Raw genomic sequence first — 22,274 nt, forward strand, 5'->3', positions numbered from 1 at the left:
TGAATCTAAGCATGTGGAAGGACCTTGACCTTCATGGTCCAGCAGGTGAGTCAGATCTGGCTAAGGCTCTGAGAGTCAAGGATTCAGCTTCCTGTCCCCTGGAGGACACCCCCCAATCCATATAAAATTCTGCTCTTTATTAGGTTTTTCCCATTTTCCTTCTCTAGGCTTCACTTATCAGAGAAATGGCACTAATCTAGGCCAGGATCCATGGACACATAGAAGTCTCTCTACCCCGTTGCTTCCAGACAGGTCTGTTTTGAAGGAAGCCCCCACCATCCTCTTAAGCATGGAGTCACAAGTTCATCCGTTACCCTGTTTCCCAGCTCCAACCTAAATAGAAGATGGTGTTAGCTCTATGGCACTGAGCCAAATGTCAGCTGTCCCCAGCCCTTCCCACTACATCCTTGTAACCCACTAAACAGAGAATGACCACCCCAATTCCCACCACACCCATGTGGTTCTCTGAGGACAGGTTATATACGTTGGTGAGTTAGCACACAGTCTGGTATCAACCCCCAAAACCGCTCCTGAAACCCAACTCCCATCAAGACAGTAACTGCTTAATATATTATATATATATATATAATATATATATATATATTATATATATATATAAAAGGAATAGTTGAGTCTGCATCACCCCCCCACCCACAGGCTTCTCTAATCTATACTCAGCGAGCTCTCAGTCTAACCTAATTCCTCCTTGAATCAGTTTAAGACTTAGATTTCTGTTTTCACTGGAAAAAGAGGGAAGTCCATAATTATTGCCTATCTTATATATCTTCAAGTACTTAAGGGCTCCTTTCTGCCTTCTCTTCTCTAAAATAAATGAGCTCTCTTCTGTAAGTCCATGGCAATCATCCAATCTCCTTCACTGTCCCCTTGATCTTGAAAAAGTACAAGTGTGAATCAGAGATAAAAAGTTATATTGCAAGTTCTCCTCCTCTAACATTTAAACCTGCCCAATTATTTTTTAAAATTTTTTTTAACATTTATTATTAAGAGACAGAGCGTGAATAGGGGAGGGGTAGAGAGAGAGGGATAAACCTGCCCAATTATTACACTTCTTTGCTAGCTATTCTTTAAACAGAGCAGAGAATGAGAAAACAATTGCTTTTTCGAGCATCTTGCTGCCACTGACCCTGGGCTACCTCAGCAGTGCATGCTTGCAGCACTTACCTAAGATTATTAAGTGCTCCAGTGACATTATTACAAGAGGGGGCAGGAACAGTGTCAACCTAATGAGGTGGCAGATTATATCTGATGGTCTCCATCTGAAAATCAGTGCAGTCCAGGCTGTGTGCTAATCAACTCACCAAAGGCCCTTCACCCTGGGACAACAGCAGCCTTTGTCTACACCTGAGAGGAAAATGAGCTGCCTCCTTTCTAGTGCTAATAAGTTTAGTGGAGAGAGGAGTTATGTTCCATGGGAAAAGCTGGGCTCTCCCCTTCTAGGGCAAGCATCCAAAGCAAGGCTCAAGGAGGCAAGATATTCCTTCCTGAGTTGGAACTCGAACCACCTTGCTGGAAGGCAGACATTGTGTCCTCGAGCTCATAATCACAAGCACTGTTAGAGTCCTTGGTATGTAACAGGGACTCCATGTATATTTACTGAATAAATGAATGAATGAGTTATTAAGATTTACATTTGGTTCAGAACTTCCCAGTAACCAAAGCAAAAATGGAATATATTGGTTCGCACAGTTTTTGTGTGTGAATAAAGGAAGAGAACACCGCTCCGGAAGATAAAGTACAGCTAACATTGTTTTGAAGCATGTTGAGCACAAGTTTCTGTGAGTTCTTTAAAATCCTCTGCAGAAAGCCCATGAAAAAGGCCAGCAACAAGTCTGTGCTCTTTACAGTATTTGCTAGATGGAAGGACCTATTGGTTACCCATATATTTTCCCATCCACTCTGCTTCTGGGACAAGTATCAAGGTCAGGTATCCTTAACAGCCAACAGGAACACCCTATGGCATCTCATTCATTCGCACTGGTTGGCTAGGCTGGGAACAAGAGAGCACAGGGTCCCACAGGCAGATCATTCCCCCAGTTTAGAAATGCATCCATGGTTTCTCAGAAGGAGGGCAGATTCCACTTGTTAATGACATATAGCAAACTCTAAACCAACGACAAGAGACAAAGTCCCTGTATTCAAACAAGGGTGCAGAGAGTAATAAAGAGGACATAACTTATCGAATAATATCATCCACATACTTTCAACCCAGGAGGGAAAAAGCCATACTATATCGTCCTAAGCTTCTAAGCAGGACAAATAGAAACTTAGATGAATCATGAAACCTTCCAAATTTTGCAATTTAAGGACACTGCAAAAGAACAAAAAGCGAATGAGCTGAATTAAAACAGCTTTCTGAACATCCATCCAAATGAGATCTGTGCTATATTTTCAAACATGAAAGCTCTACAGTAAAAGTTATTTGAAACATGGGTCGCTGCCTTTGGAGTAAAATGATCAGAGAACATTTCATGTAAGTTCAGGTGGGGAATTTTTGAGTTATGTCCACATTCAAGTGGAGATCAAAGAAACCTAACTAAAAGCACTATGGATTGACTGACAATGAAAACTGTGGTTTGAGCAAAAGTTCTTTTAGAAGGGCTATCTTAAAGATAGGGACTCAGACTTTGGAGGAACTAAGGTGATTGGCAGTGGGAGAAACTACTTGTCAAAGTCCTTAAGTAAAAACTTATTGGCTTAAAAAAACCATACATGCATACATAAGAAGGAAAAGCCTGAGAGCTCCAGATGTCAGCCAGGTTGAGGAACAGATCACTTACATGCTGTAAGAGGTAGTGTCATTGATACAGTGTGCCTAACTGCCCCCCAAAATGTTGTATCAGGACCTAAAATAGGTATTCCTTTGACCCAGCCATCCCACTCCCAGGAATCAATTATAATGAAATAGAATATTTGTTTATAAAGGGCAAAGATGTATATATAAAGGATTTATTTGTAGCATGTGTTAGTATTGCTTTTGGAAGAAAAAATGGAAACAATGTAAATGTTATTAACATGAAGTTGACTAAATAAAACATGGCATATGGGGCTCCTGGGTGGCTCTGTCTGGTTCAATGTCTGACTCTTGATTTTGGCTCAAGTCATGATCTCACAATTCGGTTTGTGTGTTTGAACCCTGCGTCCGGCTCCACAGGGACAACACAGAGCCTGTTTGGGATGCTCTCTCTCTGTCCCTCTCCCTTCTCTTTTTCTCTCCCTCAGAATTAATAAACTTAAAAAAAAAAGCATGGCATAAACAACTATAATGATTCTTTCACTTCAAGTGCACAAGCATTTATTAAGCCACTATGATGTCCAGGCTGGTTCTAGGTGCTTGAGTTATAGAACACAAAGCACAAAACAATCCCAGTTCTTGTCGAGTTTCCAGTCTAGATGGAATGCTTGTAAATAAGTTTTTAGTGGGAAATTCCAAAATGGCTACATATTTTTGAGACACATACATACCTGTATCTGTAAGACACATACTTTGTATACACAGATAATGCTAGATGTGTCCTTCAATGAAGCCCCTTGCAAGAGCTCTGAAGCCCCAGTGGGTTCAGAGCAAAGGGGAAACCACTGGAGTATTTTTAAACTTTAAAAATAACACCTGGGCGCCTGGGTGGCGCAGTCGGTTAAGCGTCCGACTTCAGCCAGGTCACGATCTCGCGGTCCGTGAGTTCGAGCCCCGCATCAGGCTCTGGGCTGATGGCTCAGAGCCTGGAGCCTGTTTCCGATTCTGTGTCTCCCTCTCTCTCTGCCCCTCCCCCGTTCATGCTCTCTCTCTGTCCCAAAAATAAATAAAAACGTTGAAAAATAAAATAAAATAATAAAATTAAAAAAAAAATAACACCAGCCTAAGCTCTAGAACACAGGAAGCGGATGTGATATTGCCTTTGATAAAGTACACGCTAACAATTTCCTTACCCTCGTTAATGCAGTTTTCCCTTGTGTGACTCACAGAATTACCCTAAGAGTTCAGAGGAAAAGAAAAATGTCTCAAACTCTTTACAAATGCCTGGAAAATAGTAGACACTCAATAAACATCTCTTTCTCACCCCTTCTTAGAATGCCTTGGGATTCAGAACGGTTAGCCACTCAGTGTCTTCTGTACTAGTTGATCATCCAACTTAAAAGAAAATACATCCTTTAAAAACATGTCAGTAAATACTATTGCTGGATCAAAGAATTTTTCCAGTATCCCCTTTCTCCTCTCTCACCCACACAAAAAGCAAGCCATCCTCTTTCCGCAACTATACCTTCATTGTTCTTAGCCCTACACCCTCTTCGCAGAGGCAATTGGTTAAAAAATATTTCATTAGCAGACATCCTGCAGCTTACTCTCACCTGTATTCTGCTATCCACATTTGTCTCCACGAAACAGTCCTCTCCTCAGAAAGCCTACAAGTCAGCAAGTGCAGTTCGTCTACAGAAACAGGAGGACCCACACCCTGCTCAGGCATGCTGCAAATCCTACACTGATGACAGCAACCTCACAATTTGCTTCCTTTGGATGTTTTCGCTTAATTCACATGCATCAGTTATAGTAATTACTCACACACACAGTCAGCCTACAGGCACAGTAAAATCTTTCAGGAGGATATCTGCTAGATAGTTGCAATCATGAGAATAACATCCAGGGGGCATAAGAGAAGCCACCTTGTGGGGCCACTGCCATCTGGGAAAGTGACATTCTGGCAGGGAATCCAGTTCGAAGCTAATGAAAACCCAGATTCTCTTGGTGCCAGAGCTGGCCTCCAGCTGCAAGGCTCTACTGAAGCAGCTTATGTGAATTCCTTCACTTAGTCCAGGGCCAGAGTAGCATAATGCATATGGAAAATGACATTTCTTGAAACTCACCGCCTTGATACTGTGTTTCATCAGATAAATACTTTCAGGAACTTAGCGCCAAGAAAAGAATTGTACCTTCTGAAGTAGCGCTGTTTAATCTTCTTTGCCTAGGAGAACTGGACAATTGATATATATATACATTGTACACACACACACACACACACACACACACACACACACACACACGGTTTTTTTTTGCTTTGGTTACCAGGAAGTTCAGAACCAGATATATACCTTAACTCATTCATTCACTCATCCATTCAATAAACATATATAGAGTCCCTTTTACATGTCAAGTATCACACAAAGTGCTGGCAATTCTGTCCTCAAGGACATAATCAGTTTTTCAGAAAGACTTGGACAGATACAGAATTAACAAGTGGCCAGGGTGCCTGGGTAGCTCAGTCGGTTAAGCATCTGACTACAGCTCAGGTCATAATCTTGAAGTTCATGAGTTCAAGCCCCATGTCAGGCTCTGTGCTGACAGCTCAGAGTCTGGAGCCTGCTTCAAATTCTGTGTCTCCCTCTCTCTCACTCTGCTGCTCCCCCATGTGTGCTCACTTATGCTCTCTCTCTCAAAAGTAAATAAACGTTAAAAAAAAAAGTGGCCATTACTATCATTGGGATTTACATTAGTATGCTCTGAGAGCTCAGGGGAACGACATCTCATGAAGCCTGGTGGTGGAGGGGGGATAGGAGATGGAAAGGAAAAATCAAAAGAGGGACCCGTTAAAAACACTATCAGCTCTGCTTCTTGGTAAATTAGCTCTCATTTGACTTCTGATGTTTCTGAATCTTTCTTTTAAAATGTCTTAAGCTTTCATAGAAATAGATTGAAAAATACATATTTATTCATTCATAAGCATATTTAAATACACACACTAAACAATATCCTTTTAGGGGCACCTGGGTGGCTCAGTCGGTTGAAGCATCTGACTTTGGCTCAGGTTATAATCTCAAAAGTTTCTGAGTTTGAGCCCCACGTAAAGCTCTGTGCTGACAGCTCAGAGCCTGGAGATTGCTTCACATTCTGTGTCTCCCCACCCACTCTCTCTCTCTGCCCTTCCCCTACTGGTGCACTACCTCTCAAAAATAAAAATAAACAGTAACAGTATTAAAAGGTTAATATCCTTTTAACCTAGAGGAACCCTCAATATTTACAAAATACAGCTTACAATGGGGTATTACAAGAGACCCTGGGAAAAGTCAGAGGTAACTAGGAGTAATCTGCTTTGAGGAGTTGATTCTTGAATATTCCATGAATATTCCCCATGATTCTAAAATGACTTTGGTTTAAAAATATGAAGGTATCCTCTTATTAATTTAGCATAGGCTTAACTTTGTCTGCTTCACTACTGTTTACACCAGTATGCCAACCCCAAAGATCTCGATTCAATAGCTCTGGGCTGGTAGATAGTGATTGACAACAAGGATTAACTACATGGTTTCTAGATGGATCCTGGCTTACTTCCAGATTTGGCTAATGCTAAACCAGTGCATTCCTTTGCCTCCCCCTGCACCAACATTTCCCTCTGCCACAGCATACACTGTGAGAGAATGGGGTTGCTGGCATAATTTCAAGTTATATCATTGATTCAAATCTATCCCCAAGCAAACCTGCTTTTATTTCAGATGAACACTCTAGTGATCTGAATCGCAGGGGCAGTAAAACAATTCTACATTTATGTAGCATTCCCATCCCCAAAGGAATAGTTTTCTATGCCTACAAATACCTTAGAAGCAATAAAGAGTTTGGTGGGTTGGAGTCTCTTTGTGCCTGTGGTTTTTCAAAAAAATCAGAATTCCATGTAATAGAAATATGATGAATTCGGTGCTTAACAACAACTGCTCTAATAAAGTATATTATATGCATAATTCTCACTTAATAGTAACTACTGCACAAACCTATGGTAAACGTGATAATATTCAGCTTATAAATCAGGAGCAGCAAGGAAAATAAGTTGTGCCTTTAGGGAAGAGCTTCAGGGAGATGCGGACTACTTCCTGGGGCTTCCTCTGCCCAGAACATTCTCCAGCTGATATCCACAGGGCTTCCTCCCTCCCTCCCTCTGGCTCTCTCTGCCCAAGTGTCCCCTTATCAGAAAGACCTTTCCTGACCACATTTCTTTAAAATAGCAATCTCAGCATTCCCCAGCCCCCTTTCTCTGCTTGCTTGTTGCTTTGAATGCTTTCTTTCCATTTATGTATTTGTTTGTGCACAGCACTTACTACCACTGGAAACATGCCTGTTTTCCTTCTTCCCGGATACAACATATGCCCAGAAAGCAGAGGCTATGTTTTGTTCGATATTTTATCTCCAACACCTGGCACCAAGCGGGCATTCAATAAATATTTGATGATTGTATGATTTTTATTTATTTATTTTTACCCTTTCAGCTCACAGCGCTCCAACCTGAGAATCCCAATACAGCAACCAAGGCCCAGAGAAGGTAGAAATTTTCCTAACATCTTCTTCTCCCTTATTCTAGCAAAGAACAGCTCTCTACAAAAAAGAGAAATCCGATTGAAACAAATGCCCCAAGAATTTCTGTTAATCCTGCAGCAACACATCTAGAACTACCTGTACCTTACAGAGCAACAACTGAATGTATTTTGACTCTGACGGTCTTGAAACCTGCCCACTCGGCACGGTTCCCGAAAATGTTCTCTAAGCGTTCCTCCAAAGGAGAAATCAACCACTGTATCTAGTTATCACCTTAAAACAAGACTAATTTATAGTCACCCCACTGACTCCCTGTCCAGCATTTTAATAGGGAGCAAGGGACTAAGACCAGTGATTATCCATGACACTGTATGTGCATGAACTTCATTAAATTGACCACACAGCTCCAGTTTACTACAGCTACTTCACACTTCAGAATCTCTCCAGCTAAAACCATTCACCTTCCTGAATACGAGTCTGTAAGGCCCTTTAAGTCTTAAGTGTAGCTAAGAGGAAGCAACCCAGATATGCAAGAAGTGAGAGGCCATCGGGCGCCTGGGTGGCTCAGTCAGTTGAGCATCTGACTTCAGCTCAGGTCATGATCTCGCGGTTCATGAGTTCGAGCCCTGCATCGGGCTCTGTGCTGATGGCTCTGAGCCTGGAGCCTGCTTTGGATTCTGTGTCTCCCTCTGCCCTTCCCCTGCTCATGTTCGGTCTCTCTCACTCTCAAAAATAAACAAACATTAAAAAATTGTTTTTAAAGAAATGAGAGACCATGAATCACTTGAATTACAGGAGGTCTAGAATCTACTAAGAACTGTGAAATACAACTAAATAAGTAGTCAAGTGTCTGATCCATAATTGTTCTTGGTTCTGTTGCTACAAAGGCACATACCATAGGAAAAATTTTAAGAATGAGTAAATAAATAAAAACATCAGTCCACAGAAGCTAGGGGGCTTTGAGCAGACCATAATTCTAAGTCTCAGTATTCTGTCTTGACGTTTGCTACTCAAGTGTTCTACTAAACTGCCTTCCAAGGAGCAATGAAGCAGAGCCCTAGCAATTCTTTCAACAAGCTACTGAGATTGGAAGGCTAATTTAATGGGGCAGGGCCAAGTGCACTTAACAAACTGCCCATCTGTAAGATGGAAATACGTTGTCCTCGTCTTTAGCAGTAACTCTCCTCACTAAGTAGCTCTGAAAGAGTTTTGAAGCCTTGCTCCTTCTCAGTGTGTAGCTGCCAATGAGTTCACTTCCATCTGTGAAGAGAAGAGGCTGCCAAGATGTGGGGCTTTGCCTAGGACCCACTGGAGCTACCATGAATTGAGAAATTCAAGCTGCATCTGATCCCTTCCCTGGAGAAAGAATACACGGAATCCTCTTCTACATGTTATTAACCTAGATACCTTTTCTAAGCCCCCTTCCTCTTGCCCAAACAGAAATCAAATGGTGGTGGGTGGAAGGGAAGTGCATTTCCACGTCAACCTTTCGAGTGTAAGCCTGGGCTATGCTTACAGTGTTGCTTCTGTTTGCTGTGCCTGGGGAGAGTCTGGCTCAGCCAAGAAAAAGAGGAGTTTAAAATGCTATCATCTGCTCACAAAGATGAACTCCACATTACCATAGCTATTCTTTTGATGTAATGAATCAAACTCCTGCCTGCCCAGTTGTATGTGATACTGTGCGACACGGCTCTGACTTGCCTATGATTACATTTCTAGAAAAGTCAGCATGACTGTATGGAAAATGCTCATGATACACAGCTTTGCTCATTCCCCACTGGGCAGCACTGGGCACATCACTTCTCTTCTTTTGGTCTTGGTTTTCCCATCTCGAAAGAAAAAAAAAAAGTGAGACCAAATGTTATCTGAGATTGCTGTCGACCTTAAGATGCTCTGGTTCTGTGGGTTTTTCTGGGATCTCTCTTTGAAAGTAGTATTTTCATCATCAATTCTTCCTGGCCTTTCTATTTAGACCTTATTTATCCCCAGACTGGGCTAGTAGATGTCCTTTGCCTTATGCTGGAGAATATTCTGTATGACTCTTCAAGTCACAAAAGAGACTGACCTAAGACACATACGTATACTTTCTTCTGGGAACCTTCAGAGAGACCCTTGCTAACCCTTGGCTTGTAAACTATGATGCAGGAGACTTGTAGCCCTTAATTAGTGACCTTCCCAAAATGATCCTCTCTTCTCTCCCTTCTCTTTATTTTTCTCATATTTTCTCGATCTTTTTTTCCCCTCCATCTTTCTCATCTTTTCTCACTTGGTCCTGCCAGCACAACTAAGGGAGTTATTTAGACCCACCGGTAACCCAGAGGAAAATAAGAAATTGCTGCTTATCTTCATTGAACAGAACCACAAGATTAGGACTGAAAGTTATTTGAAATGCATTCATGTTGACAACATTAAGAAAGCCGTAACATAAAAGCACAGGAGATGAAATGAATTCAGGATCGCAAATTGAGATCAACAACCACCTTCATGTCGAAACAGTCTCAGACACAGCTTTGTGTCACAAGTTCTTTCATAAAAAGTCGATGATTAGAGTAAGATACAGAAACCACAGTATTTAACCCATGTGCAGGCAGAACCCCTGCGATTAAGGTAACTCCAGATCACAACTGTGTAATATATCTTTGCTAAGCAGGAGTAGCTCGTGTGGTGAGGATTTGGAGTTCAATCAAATTATGTTCTCTACACCCACTTGTGAACATAATACTCACAGCATCCACGTGATTAACAAAAACAGCCTAGTTCAGGAGGGCTGCCAACAGCAGGCAGAAGTGTGGTGTATCTAAACAAGTGAACATGGAAAGGTATCATTATAACTGGTGTTACAGACATCTGGGATGAAAGTTTATTTTAAGGAAGTAGGAAACTTTGGGCAGAGGGCGAGTCTCAAGGAGGTCCTTAGGCTCAGTAACCTTCCCCAGTCACGCATCAGTTGTAAGAATGACCCGGACTTCAAATAGCATCCTTGTGTCCCCAGGTAGAAAGATCTGGTGGGATGTAGATGAAGTGGATGGAAATTTCAAGTGGTGGTTAGAATAGGAGGAGGAACACAGTGGATGCTCCTCTACCCCCCAGTCACAGAGAATAACTTAATCTGGCCCTGCTGTAACTCAGTGCGACCTTCTCTTTCAGAGGCACAAGCCTTTGGTTTCCCAGCAAGCACCTTGAACTGTACCTGCAGGTGTGAAACAATTTGCCAGGTGCCTAAGATAGATGACTAACTTTTGTCCCTCCTTGATTAATCACTTTGCAAATGTCTGCCTAAATAAACTCCTATGGAATGGCTACAGGACACAAGCCAAACCAGTCTGATGTCCAAATTAAAGCACTTGACTTTTCCCCCTTCCCCTCCCCTTCAAAAGGCACTTAAATTTTTACTTCCTAGAACAATAGGATCATAATACATCTGGAAATTTGCCATTATGGCAGCAGGGGCTGGAGGACAGATCAGCAGAGCAGCACAAACTACGTGCTGAGCAATAGCCAAAGCTCCTGGCTGTGTCCTGGGTACATCCAAAGCAGAGAAAGGCAAGATGTGTCCTAAGGTGTGGAGGGAGAAGAGTTGCTGCTCAAAGTCCTGGTGCAACAGACCTCTTGAGGGCATCCAGGGAAGAGACAGATGCATTTACTATATTTGAGCACAAGGTCCTCCTGGACCCAAGATGAGGGCCTGGGATGGAGCAGAAGTGTAAATCTGGGGGAGTAAAAACAAAGAGCCTTTTTTTCCCCTCGCAAAAGGGAAAACAGTACCAAGAAGGACTGGGACCATGACAAAAGGAAGACCACAACAAGGTTTGTGTTCAGCATGCCAGCCCTCCATGTCAGGTACCTGTCTCTATGCCTCCTTCTTCCTCCTTCCCAGGTGCCTCAGCCCTGCTGGCAGGCCGTGAGCTGACATCCACTCAATAGTCAGTACACACAGAGCCCCTACCTTGCACCAGGCATGGAGTTAAAAACAGAGGACACAAAAGAATTCTACGGTTCCCTGAAGATACAAAGCCCAGCAGAAAAGCTGGATAAAGTCCACCGGGGTCTCCTCTAGCTCATGATCACCACCAGGTGCAGATCCTGCCAACATCACAAGAAAGGCCTGGGACTCTAGAAAGCACTCAGCTCTCCCCACTCCTCCTTCCCAAGTTAACTTCCCCTCCCTAGTAGATATCCTTGCTATTACACAAAACTGGAGTTGCATTCCCTTACTGAATGATTATCAACTTTTGTACCTCTGTACAAAGGAGTTAACTGGATCCATCCCAAAGAGAAGATTTTTCAGATGGCAAATTTGAGCATTGGTTCCCTAAAAGTAGTTGAGTGGAAGCGAATACAGAGGGCAGCCCAGGCCTGGCATCTGTCATAATTCCTTCAGGCCATGCTCCTAAAAAATACCCTTCTTGCTATATTTTATATTTTCTCAAGCTTGGAAAACCATTAATGCTTTAAATAATCCCACATGCAGTAACTCTTAGATCTGTTTTCTTATGAGGGTCTTAGAAGTCTAGAGGAGATGGCTTTTTCAAGAACCTTACTAAATTACAGATTTTGGTCATTCACGCCCTGCATGTCCCCAGGAGATAACCAGCAGAGGACCTCCCTGTGTTTGAAGTACATTCCCCATATGCTGAGCTTTAGGAAGCATGCAATGGACCCAAGGTTGCATATGCTTTTTACTATTCACCCACTCAGGATATCATTTCAATCAATCAGGAATTAACAATTTATCATCAGAAAAGAGAGGAGATTCCCCTGGCGAGTTCTCCCTTCCTCTCATTGTGAGGTTAAGGGAGGTGGCCTACATAATTCTCATCAGATTTTCTTCTGGTGTACAATCAAAAGGATCAGAACACTAGGCAAGATTAGAGCAGCCTCTCAAGAGAAAATAAAAGAGAGATGTTATGTTCTTCCTTAGCATGTCCCTATTTTTAATTTTTTTTCTTATTTTTGATAGAGACAGAGCACAAGTCGGGGAGCGGCAGAGAGAGGAGGAGACACAGAATCCGAAGCAGACTCCAGGCACCGAGCTGTCAGCACAGAGTCCGAAATGGGGCTCGAACTCACAGACTGCGAGATCATGACCTGAGCTGAAGTCAGACGCTCAACAGACTGAGCCACCCAGGCGCCCCTTCCTTGGCATGTCCTTGAGCACCTGAACAGTAAACAGATACAGAACTTTCTACCACCCAGCCTATTGCTGGGTAATGGCTCTGTAATTGCCCTAAGAAATTCTGACTTGTTCAGCTAAGCATCTGACCTTGGCTCAGGTCATGATGTCGTGGTTTGTGAGTTCAAGCCCCGCATCGGGCTCTGTGCTAGAACCTGGAGCCTGCTTTGGATTCTCTCTCTCTCTCTCTCTCTCTCTCTCTCTCTCTCTCTCTCTCTGCCCTTCCCCTGTTCTCACTCTGTTTCTCTCTCTTTCAAAAATAAACAAACATTGAAAAAAATTTTAAAAAGGAAATTCTGACTTGCTTTGAAATGTTATTTTTGAAAAGAGAAAATTTAGGACATGTTCCACATTCAAAGACCCTCTTACCATTACTCACTGAGAACACAGAGTACCTTGCATGCTCCTTTCAAAGGTCTATCCAGATGAGGCAAAAAACACTGAAGATTGCCTTAATTAACATCAAATTAAAAAATGCAGTTCTATCTCCACTTTCCATCCTTGTGAGACTCTCCCAAGTAATCCTAGCAGCTGCCCATCATTAATATGAAGGGAGATGCAGTACCAGTAATTAGAACCAGGACAAAGAATCAGTTTCCAGGAAATATACCTCAAGTCCATGATTGGGATCTATAACTGAAGCCAAATAACCTGCTCTATTGAGACTGGCCTATCGGGAGATTTCAAATGCTATCTGAAGATACAGTTTTTGTGTCTGAATTCAATAAAATCTTGCAGGAAAAAAAAAAAAAACCCTACATGCCATACCCAGAGCTCTGAAAAGCCAGCTAGAAAAATGTACTTCAATTCCAGAAAAATCTATCAAATGGTAGGCAAAGCCAGGTAGAAAAAAAAATGAGACACACACCTAAGTTTCAAGAAGCAAATGATGGCAATACCATATCCAAGTAGAAAGAGCCATTTGGATAATGGGCTATGTTTTTTCTTCTAAGTAATCAGTTACATGGCATATGTTAGCTGAAAATAGATATTTTAAAGAAATTCAATACCTAATCATGGGATCCGATATTTTTCCTTGGGGGAAAAAAAAAAGTCATTTGCCTATGCAGTACTCTATTTTGAAAACATCCCCTGACCAGTGACCTCAGGGATATCAGTAAAGAAGATGATAAGGTAATATGTGAAATGTTGGGTGATTAGGGCACCATTATACCCCATAAGCCAAAAGTAGTTCCAGGATTCAGACTATAATCAGGCACAAGTTAGCTATAACTAATGGCTGAGGACACAAGGAACTGGGGCATCCTCTAAAGAGATCAGTCAAATTTTCTGCTTCTAGCCCATACTCAGAGAGGCCCTCTTGCTATAACAAAATCCCGGATAAATAGAACAAACTTTATCTTGCATTCCTGACCACCAAAAAAGTACAGGAAGTATGCAAATGGGCATATGCACAAATACAAAGAATGAGAGAAAGTGAGAGCACACACACCAGACAATGAGACACAGAGACACAATTTAATCAAACATAAGCCCTCAAAAAAAAATTCCTCAAAACACAAGAGAATAAACCAACATAAATGAGAATTTCCAGAAACAGAAGTACACCCTTAATTTCCAAATATTCAGCAGTCTCACATGTAGATACTTCAAATTAAATACTTCATGTAATAAAATATGGAAAAATGAACAGTAAGAGACTTTTAAAAAAATGACCAGAAATATTTGCAAATTAGTCAAAAAGAATTTTTAGAAACAATGTAAAATCACTGAAATTGAAAACTCAATGAACAGGTCATACACCTCATATTGACCATAGCTGAAGACAGAATCACTGAACTAATAAGAGTTCAGAAAAAAAGTGATCAAAATGCAACAAAGAGAAAGTATTAAAAGGATATTAAGAGGCATGGAGGGTAGAATAAAAAACTGAACATAAGTCCAATGGAAGCCCTAGGAGAGAAGTGAGATTGGAGGACAGGCAGTTTTGAGACATAATGGCCAAGTTTGGTGATTGACACCTATACAAAGACACAGAAAACACTAGACACTAAGCAGAATAAAAGGTATTCCACGTCTATGTGACACTGCAGAATACCACAATGACATTATAAAATCCGCCACGAAAAAGATCAACAATTAGACTGAAAGATTTCTCAACAGCAACAACTGAAGTCAGAAATGATCCAGTCTTCAAAGTGCTAGGAGAAGAACTATGTTAAAAACTATGTTAAAAACTATGTTTAACTATGTTAAAAAGAAACCCACAGGTCCAAAATGGCATCACTTAGGCCAAGTCACCAAACCGGGGCTTACCACCTAACTGCAGTTTCAATCTCCTTCAGAAACGTAAGCATTTAACAGGTCAGTCAGGAATTTTCTGATAAGCACAAATGAAGTACTCTGTCATATGGATCTCCCATCTCCCAAAAGAAGATGAGGAAAATCACCTAGTAAGACCCCTAGCCTTCTCCTAAGGTATGGTGACCTTGCCTAGAACAATCTTATCTTTTCTTTTGCTAATAACTTTCTTGAGCCACTCTCCTTCCCATAAAACCCTTCTGTTTTTACAAAATTCTTTTTAATGTTTATTTTTGAGAGAGCACGCGTGCGCACACGTGAGCAGGGAAGGGGCACAGAGAGGAGGAGACACAGAATCTGAAGCAGGCTCCAAGCTCTGAGCTGTCAGCACAAAGCCCGATGTAGGTCTCAAACCCACAAACCATGAGATCATGACCTGAGCCAAAGTCAGCCGCTTAACCAACCCAGGCACCCCCCAAAACCTTCCCTTTTGTACAACTCCTCAGGGCTCCCCTCTACTTACTGAGCTTGAGGGGATACTGTCCAAGTCATGAATCCATTAATAAAATCAATTAAATCTTCAGATGTACTTGGTTGAATTTTTTCTTACTATAACACCCAATGAAGCCTTTTTTTTTTTTTTAAAGGAGAATGGAACAAATACATTCTTATAAACAAAATGGAGAGTTGATGATCAAAAAAAAAGTTCCCTGAAGAAATGCCTTCAAGGATGCACTTTAAGAAAATGAGGGGCGCCTGGGTGGCTAAGTTGGTTAAGCATCCAACTCTAGATTTTGACTCAGGTCATGATCTCATGGTTCATGAGTTCAAGCCCCACATCGGGCTCTGCACTGACAGTATGGAGCCTGCTTGAGATCTTGCTCTCTCTCTGTCCTTCCCCAGTTTGCTCTAAGTAAATCAACAAACTTTAACATTTTTTTTTAAAGGAAGAAAATGAACTCAAAGGAATGTGTGACATACAAGAAATGGCAAGCAGAAAAGATGGTAAATACATAGGTAATTTTATACGGATATTTTTACTGGTCTCTATAAAACAATACTAAAGCTAAAGTGGATCTTGTGGTGGTAAAAGAAGTCAGAGATAAAATACTGGACAATAGTGTAATTCACGGGAGTGATTCAAGTACTCGGAGAGGCTGTGCCGCTTTGTGAATGAACCCCATGCACAAAGGGGGCACCAGAGCCCTCATCAGCCTGGACCACACCAGGACTCCCTCTTTCCCTCTCACCTTAGACCTGCCCCTCCCCAGTTTGTGATCTAGGTGGGAAGAGCAGGGAGGTGGGGAGAAACCAGCAGAGTTGACGGGTTTCCTGACAGAATGAGATTCCTGGGTCAGATCCTGAGAGAAGATGAAGAGTCGGAGCCAAGAAAAGGCCTGAAGGTGGAGGACAGGACAGTGTTTTGGCAGCCAAGCTTTCAGCTGTGTCTAGAAAGTAATCCACTTATTCACTTGCAGACTTGTGAAGGGCTTTGTTGGGGCTAGACATTGTTTGACTTCAACAAACAGGCTTGGAGACCAAGGATTTGTAAAGTCATCGCACTAACTAGTAGGTAAGGATGTGTATGGGCTCCTGGGTCTCACCAACAGAAGAGTTTTGGGGTGGCAGGGAAGATGTGACATGAGAGGTCTACTCTGGCTGAGAAAACCCTATTTCCTCCTGGAATTTTTCTGCTCGATGCAATCTGACCTCATCAACCCACATTAGGCCCAGGCCTTCCTTCTTCAAAGGCATCCTTGGGATTTGGTTACCGAGCGTGGGTCTTGAGAGTTTGGGTAATTTTCCTGGAGGCCAACCCTAAGAAGCTTCCTGTGGCCAGATCTTTCTCACTTTTCATCATGTGGACAGCGGGGTGATACAGGAGGAGCAGGTGAGGAGCCGCCCTACAAGTGGAATTCTAACTTATGGAATGCAGCCTCCTTTTCACATAGTCCTCAGGCAAACAGTAGAAGGTCCACTGGCAAGGGAGCAACTGAATAACACGTTTCAATGCCAGTTCCAAGTTATTTATGAATTATCTATTATTTAGGTTATCTCTGCTTCTGAGGATCTCCATTAGAAGAATCAGTGAGCAGAGACAGCAGTTAATAAACACCCTGTTACTACAACCTGAGAAGCATTAGAAGCTATTCTAGTCTTGAGAGCAGCTAAGGACAAAAATGTATTGCCCAGTTAAGACTACCAGGCCACTCCAGCATGTGCACCTGTTCATGGTATCATGCAATGCCTCCATTACATTATGTGTTTTATAACCCCTGTCTAAAAACTGGACCCACGCATTAATACCAAACACAGCTTTACCTGTTTTTACCCCAAGTGCTTGCAACATTCTTGGGTGTTAATGTAAATTATCTGCTATGAGCACAGAGAAGACAATGCCCAGTAGAAAAATTGTCACTGGTAACTATAAGGCAGTTTCTCCCAGCCCCAAAGAAGACTATATATTGGTATCCCTTAAGAAGTGCTGTATTCAAAATCCACACAACATGGCAGGGGAGTGGGGCAATACAATGAGGAATTAAGAGACATTCTATAATATTTTCCACCAATGAAATTAATGCTTCACAAAAATCAGTCACCAAACATTTACAAGATTTCACTATACTACGTGGTTATGGCAGCAATAGAAAGAATCAGCCTTGGATTCCACAGCAAAGAGTCCTGAACAAGAAAATCATGAAGGAAATGAGCCACGGGGATCCTATTGGCTAGTATCCTATTTCCTAAATATGCACTACTAAATCATTCAAAACCTCACAAATTCTTGATATGAAGATTCATAAAGTCTTCTTAGCACTAAAAGAGGTTTTTTTAAAAAAAAATTCAATGGGGAAAAACAGAGCTTTTTCCCTGAGATCAGGAACACGACAGAGATGTCCACTCTCACTGCTGTTGTTTAACATAGTGTTGGAAGTTCTAGCATCAGCAATCAGACAACAAAAGGAAATCAAAGGCATCCAAATTGGCAAAGATGAAGTCAAGCTTTCGCTTTTTGCAGATGACATGATATTATACATGGAAAATCCGATAGACTCCACCAAAAGTCTACTAGAACTGGTACATGAATTCAGCAAAGTCGCAGGATACAAAATCAATGTACAGAAATCAGTTGCATTCTTATACACTAACAATGAAGCAACAGAAAGACAAATAAAGAAACTGATCCCATTCACAATTGCACCAAGAAGCATAAAATACCTAGGAATAAATCTAACCAAAGATGTAAAAGATCTGTATGTTGAAAACTATAGAAAGCTTATGAAGGAAACTGAAGAAGATATAAAGAAATGGAAAAACATTCCGTGCTCATGGGTTGGAAGAATAAATATTGTTAAAATGTCAATACTACCCAAAGCTATCTACACATTCAATGCAATCCCAATCAAAATTGCCCCAGCATTCTTCTTGAAGCTAGAACAAGCAATCCTAAAATTCACATGGAACCACAAAAGGCCCCGAATAGCCAAAGTAATTTTGAAGAAGACCAAAGCAGGAGGCATCACAATCCCAGACTTTAGCCTCTACTACAAAGCTGTCATCATCAAGACAGCATGGTATTGGCACAAAAACAGACACATCAGCCAATGAATAGAATAGAGACTCCAGAATTGGACCCACAAAAGTATGGCCAACTAATCTTTCACAAAGCAGGAAAGAATATCCAATGGAAAAAAGACAGTCTCTTTAACAAATGGTGCTGGGAGAACTGGACAGCAACATGCAGAAGGTTGAAACCAGACCACTTTCTCACACCATTCACAAAAATAAACACAAAATGGATAAAGGACCTGAATGTGAGACAGGAAACCATCAAAACCCTAGAGGAGAAAGCAGGAAAAGACCTCTCTGACCTCAGCCGTAGCAATTTCTTACTTGACACATCCCCAAAGGCAAGGGAATTAAAAGCAAAAATGAACTATTGGGACCTCATGAAGATAAAAAGGTTCTGCACAGCAAAGGAAACAATCAACAAAACTAAAAGACAACCAACGGAATGGGAAAAGATATTTGCAAATGATATATCGGACAAAGGGCTAGTATCCAAAATCTATAAAGAGCTCACCAAACTCCACACCCGAAAAACAAATAATCTAGTGAAGAAATGGGCAGAAAACATGAATAGACACTTCTCTAAAGAAGACATCCAGATGGCCAACAGGCACATGAAAAGATGCTCAACGTCGCTCCTCATCAGGGAAATACAAATCAAAACCACACTCAGGTATCACCTCACGCCAGTCAGAGTGGCCAAAATGAACAAATCAGGAGACTATAGATGCTGGAGAGGATGTGGAGAAACGGGAACCCTCTTGCACTGTTGGTGGGAATGCAAACTGGTACAGCCGCTCTGGAAAACAGTGTGGCGGTTCCTCAGAAAATTAAAAATAGACCTACCCTATGACCCAGCAGTAGCACTGCTAGGAATTTACCCAAGGGATACAGGATTACTGATGCATAGGGGCACTTGTACCCCAATGTTTATAGCAGCACTCTCAACAATAGCCAAATTATGGAAAGAGCCTAAATGTCCATCAACGGATGAATGGATAAAGAAATTGTGGTTCATATACACAGTGGAATACTACGTGGCAATGAGAAAGAATGAAATATGGCCCTTTGTAGCCACGTGGATGGAACTGGAGAGTGTGATGCTAAGTGAAATAAGCCATACAGAGAAAGACAGATACCATATGGTTTCACTCTTATGTGGATCCTGAGAAACTTAACAGAAACCCATGGGGGAGGGGAAGGAAAAAAAAAAAGAGGTTACAGTGGGAGAGAGACAAAGCATAAGAGACTCTTAAAAAACTGAGAACTAAGGGTTGATGGGGGGTGGGAGATGGGTATTGAAGAGGGCACCTTTTGGGATGAACACTGGGTGTTATATGGAAACCAATTTGACAATGAATTTCAAATATTAAAAAAAAAAATTCCTTCCTTCCTTCCTTCCTCCCTTAGTTCAGAGACAGATTACCAGTACAGTGTTAATTAACTCCATGGTAATTGTCCAACTCAAATTATATACAGACTTTTTTTGAAAAAGAAAAAGGGGTGCCTGGGTGGCTCAGTTGGTTAAGTATCTGACTTCAGCTCAGGTCATGATCTCACGGTGCATGAGTTCAAGCCCTGCACTGGGCTCTGTACTGACAGCTCAGAGCCTGAAGCCTGCTTCAGATCCTGTGTCCCCCTTTCTTTCTGTTCCTCCCCCACTCATGCTCTCTCTCTCTCTCTCTCTCTCTCTCTCTCAAAAATAAACATTGAAAAATTTTTAAAAACAAACAAGTTCCCTTAATTTCTCTAATGTTAACTTTATTGTTTTTAGTGTGTTCCTTAGAAAACTGGGTACAAAATCATTACATGTATCACCCTTTATCTATACAAACCAAGGCACATGTATAAGCAAATGTGACTCAAACAATAAATTCAACAGCATTCAAATTAAAACTGTAATTTAACATGCTAGATGATGTTCTGCTGAAACCACCCTTCTGCCCCAATGAGAATACATATGGTACTGGTCCCTGAGTGCTGCGGCATGGGTTCTTTTGAGCTCAGCATTAAGTGCCATGTTCTACATGAAGTCTGCATTCCTCATTCACTTCTCCTTCTAGAACTACTGTGAAGTCTTTCTACATCAGCCTACTCTGCAGGCATTTGGTCTTTAAATGTAAACAGTGCTTTGGCATCAAATTAATTCTACCCTGATTTTTCTTAGGAATTCTCCACATTTAAATAGGTTCTATTCAACACTCATTTGAAGACAAACCTAAACGTAGATTGGAAATCATGTTCCAGTGCTCAGTTATAAGACCGTTATCTAATGATCACGATAGGTCTAGATAAAATTTTTATTGCAATCCAACTGAAAGCAACATCTTAAAATTCTTACATAAGACTCACAAACCCCCAAGGTCACAGAGGCTCAGAGGTCTTCAGCTCCCAATGTGAGAAACTGCCCTGTGGAATGTTGTCTGTGACCAGGTTCCTACAGATAATCTGCCTTTGGTGTGTCCTTGAAACTAGAAACCTACTGGGATCAAAACCTTGAGGGGTGGGGCGCCTGGGTGGCGCAGTCGGTTAAGCGCCCGACTTCAGCCAGGTCACGATCTCGCGGTCTGTGAGTTCGAGCCCCGCGTCGGGCTCTGGGCTGATGGCTCAGAGCCTGGAGCCTGTTTCTGATTCTGTGTCTTCCTCTCTCTCTGCCCCTCCCCCGTTCATGCTCTGTCTCTCTCTGTCCCAAAAATAAATAAACGTTGAAAAAAAAAAACCTTGAGGGGTGAGGGCAGGAGCTGGAAGAGATGTGGAAAAGCTAGTGTAAGGAATAACATCACATCTGACCTAAGGTAACTACAAAGACTGCCAAAAAAGCAAAAACAGCCTACAGACTCGAGACTTATTCTCGTCAGTGCCGAGTGTTCTTTCTGAGTCCCCTGCACTCTTACCGTGACCTAGTTTTCATAATAAAGGAAATGCAGTATTTAAGGCCTTTCTCAGAAACTAGAGTCCGGAGACATGTTAAATATCATCCATCCAAACTTAGGATTCTACAAAATAAGCCCTTTACTGCCATTGAAACAAACTTTCCATCATCACTATGCTACTTTTATTTGTTTTGGGTTTTGGTTTTTATTTTTTTTGTCATATGTACCTTCACCTCCACCAGCCTGAGATCCATGGTTTGCCCTGTCTCCCCCTCCTGGGTGACCCTGCAGACCAGATCACTCAGGCTCCTGTGGCAGCTGACTTCCGATTGGGTTTGGCTAATGGAGGCAGTGGCAGAAGACCAGAGCCAGGGAAGAAAGGGAGATTGGCTGGCAGGGGAGGGGGGGGGGGGGGGGTGGGGGTGTTAGTCAGTCAAGTCCAACATCACCAGGTAAGTGGCATCCCTCTGCAGAACCAGCCCTAGCAGGCAGTGCTTCCTCCACAGCCACGGCTCTGAGCGTTCACGAAACACTGTTTCCCTCGTCTCTTCTGCCCAGAGCTGACCACAAGCCCTTATGGAAGGTTTCTTCTTTCTCTTGTCCCCTCAGCTTGGGATTCACATGGATTTCTACTGCTGTACTCCCCTGTCCTTTCACCCTGCACTGACTCTGTGGGTACAATCCACTGAATTATTTTCATTTGAACCAATGGTGTGAATTCTATGTCCTGCTGCGGCCATTTACTGACACAATCATCAAATTTGGTCAGGCAAATCAGTACTATATTAACCCCTAGGTACAGAATGGAGTCTTAAAAATAAAGAATATAAAAGAGAAGAAAATCACCATCTTTCAGGGAAGCAAACCCGTGAAGATAATCAATAAACAATGAAAGTGGCCTTGACCCTTTAAATCCAGGTGTGAAAATTTTAGCTACAAAAATAATACCTTGAGAAATAAAGAGGCTATATTCATGAAAAAGTTTATTATGTTATCATCTATAGCAGAGGAAATTTTGGAAACAACCTATATGTTCTACAGTAAGAAAATAAATTATGACATATCAACTTGAAGGACTAGGATG

General features: G+C 41.8%; 1 protein-coding gene across 9 annotated transcripts in view; it reads right to left on the minus strand.

Annotated features, from left to right (window-relative positions):
• LYPD6B (LY6/PLAUR domain containing 6B) overlaps positions 1 to 22,274 on the minus strand; it is a 175,947-nt gene that overhangs the window by 73,428 nt on the left and 80,245 nt on the right. Inside the window, exon 2 of one of the 9 annotated variants that reach the window (XM_047871512.1) lies at positions 10,039 to 10,109. The exons of the other annotated variants lie outside the window; for them this stretch is intronic. The gene's annotated coding sequence lies outside the window, so the exon portion shown is untranslated. The remainder of the gene's footprint in view (positions 1 to 10,038; positions 10,110 to 22,274) is intronic. 9 annotated transcript variants of the gene reach the window in all.

Source organism: Prionailurus viverrinus, chromosome C1 (assembly GCF_022837055.1).
Source record: "Prionailurus viverrinus isolate Anna chromosome C1, UM_Priviv_1.0, whole genome shotgun sequence".
Lineage (NCBI taxonomy): Eukaryota > Metazoa > Chordata > Mammalia > Carnivora > Felidae > Prionailurus > Prionailurus viverrinus.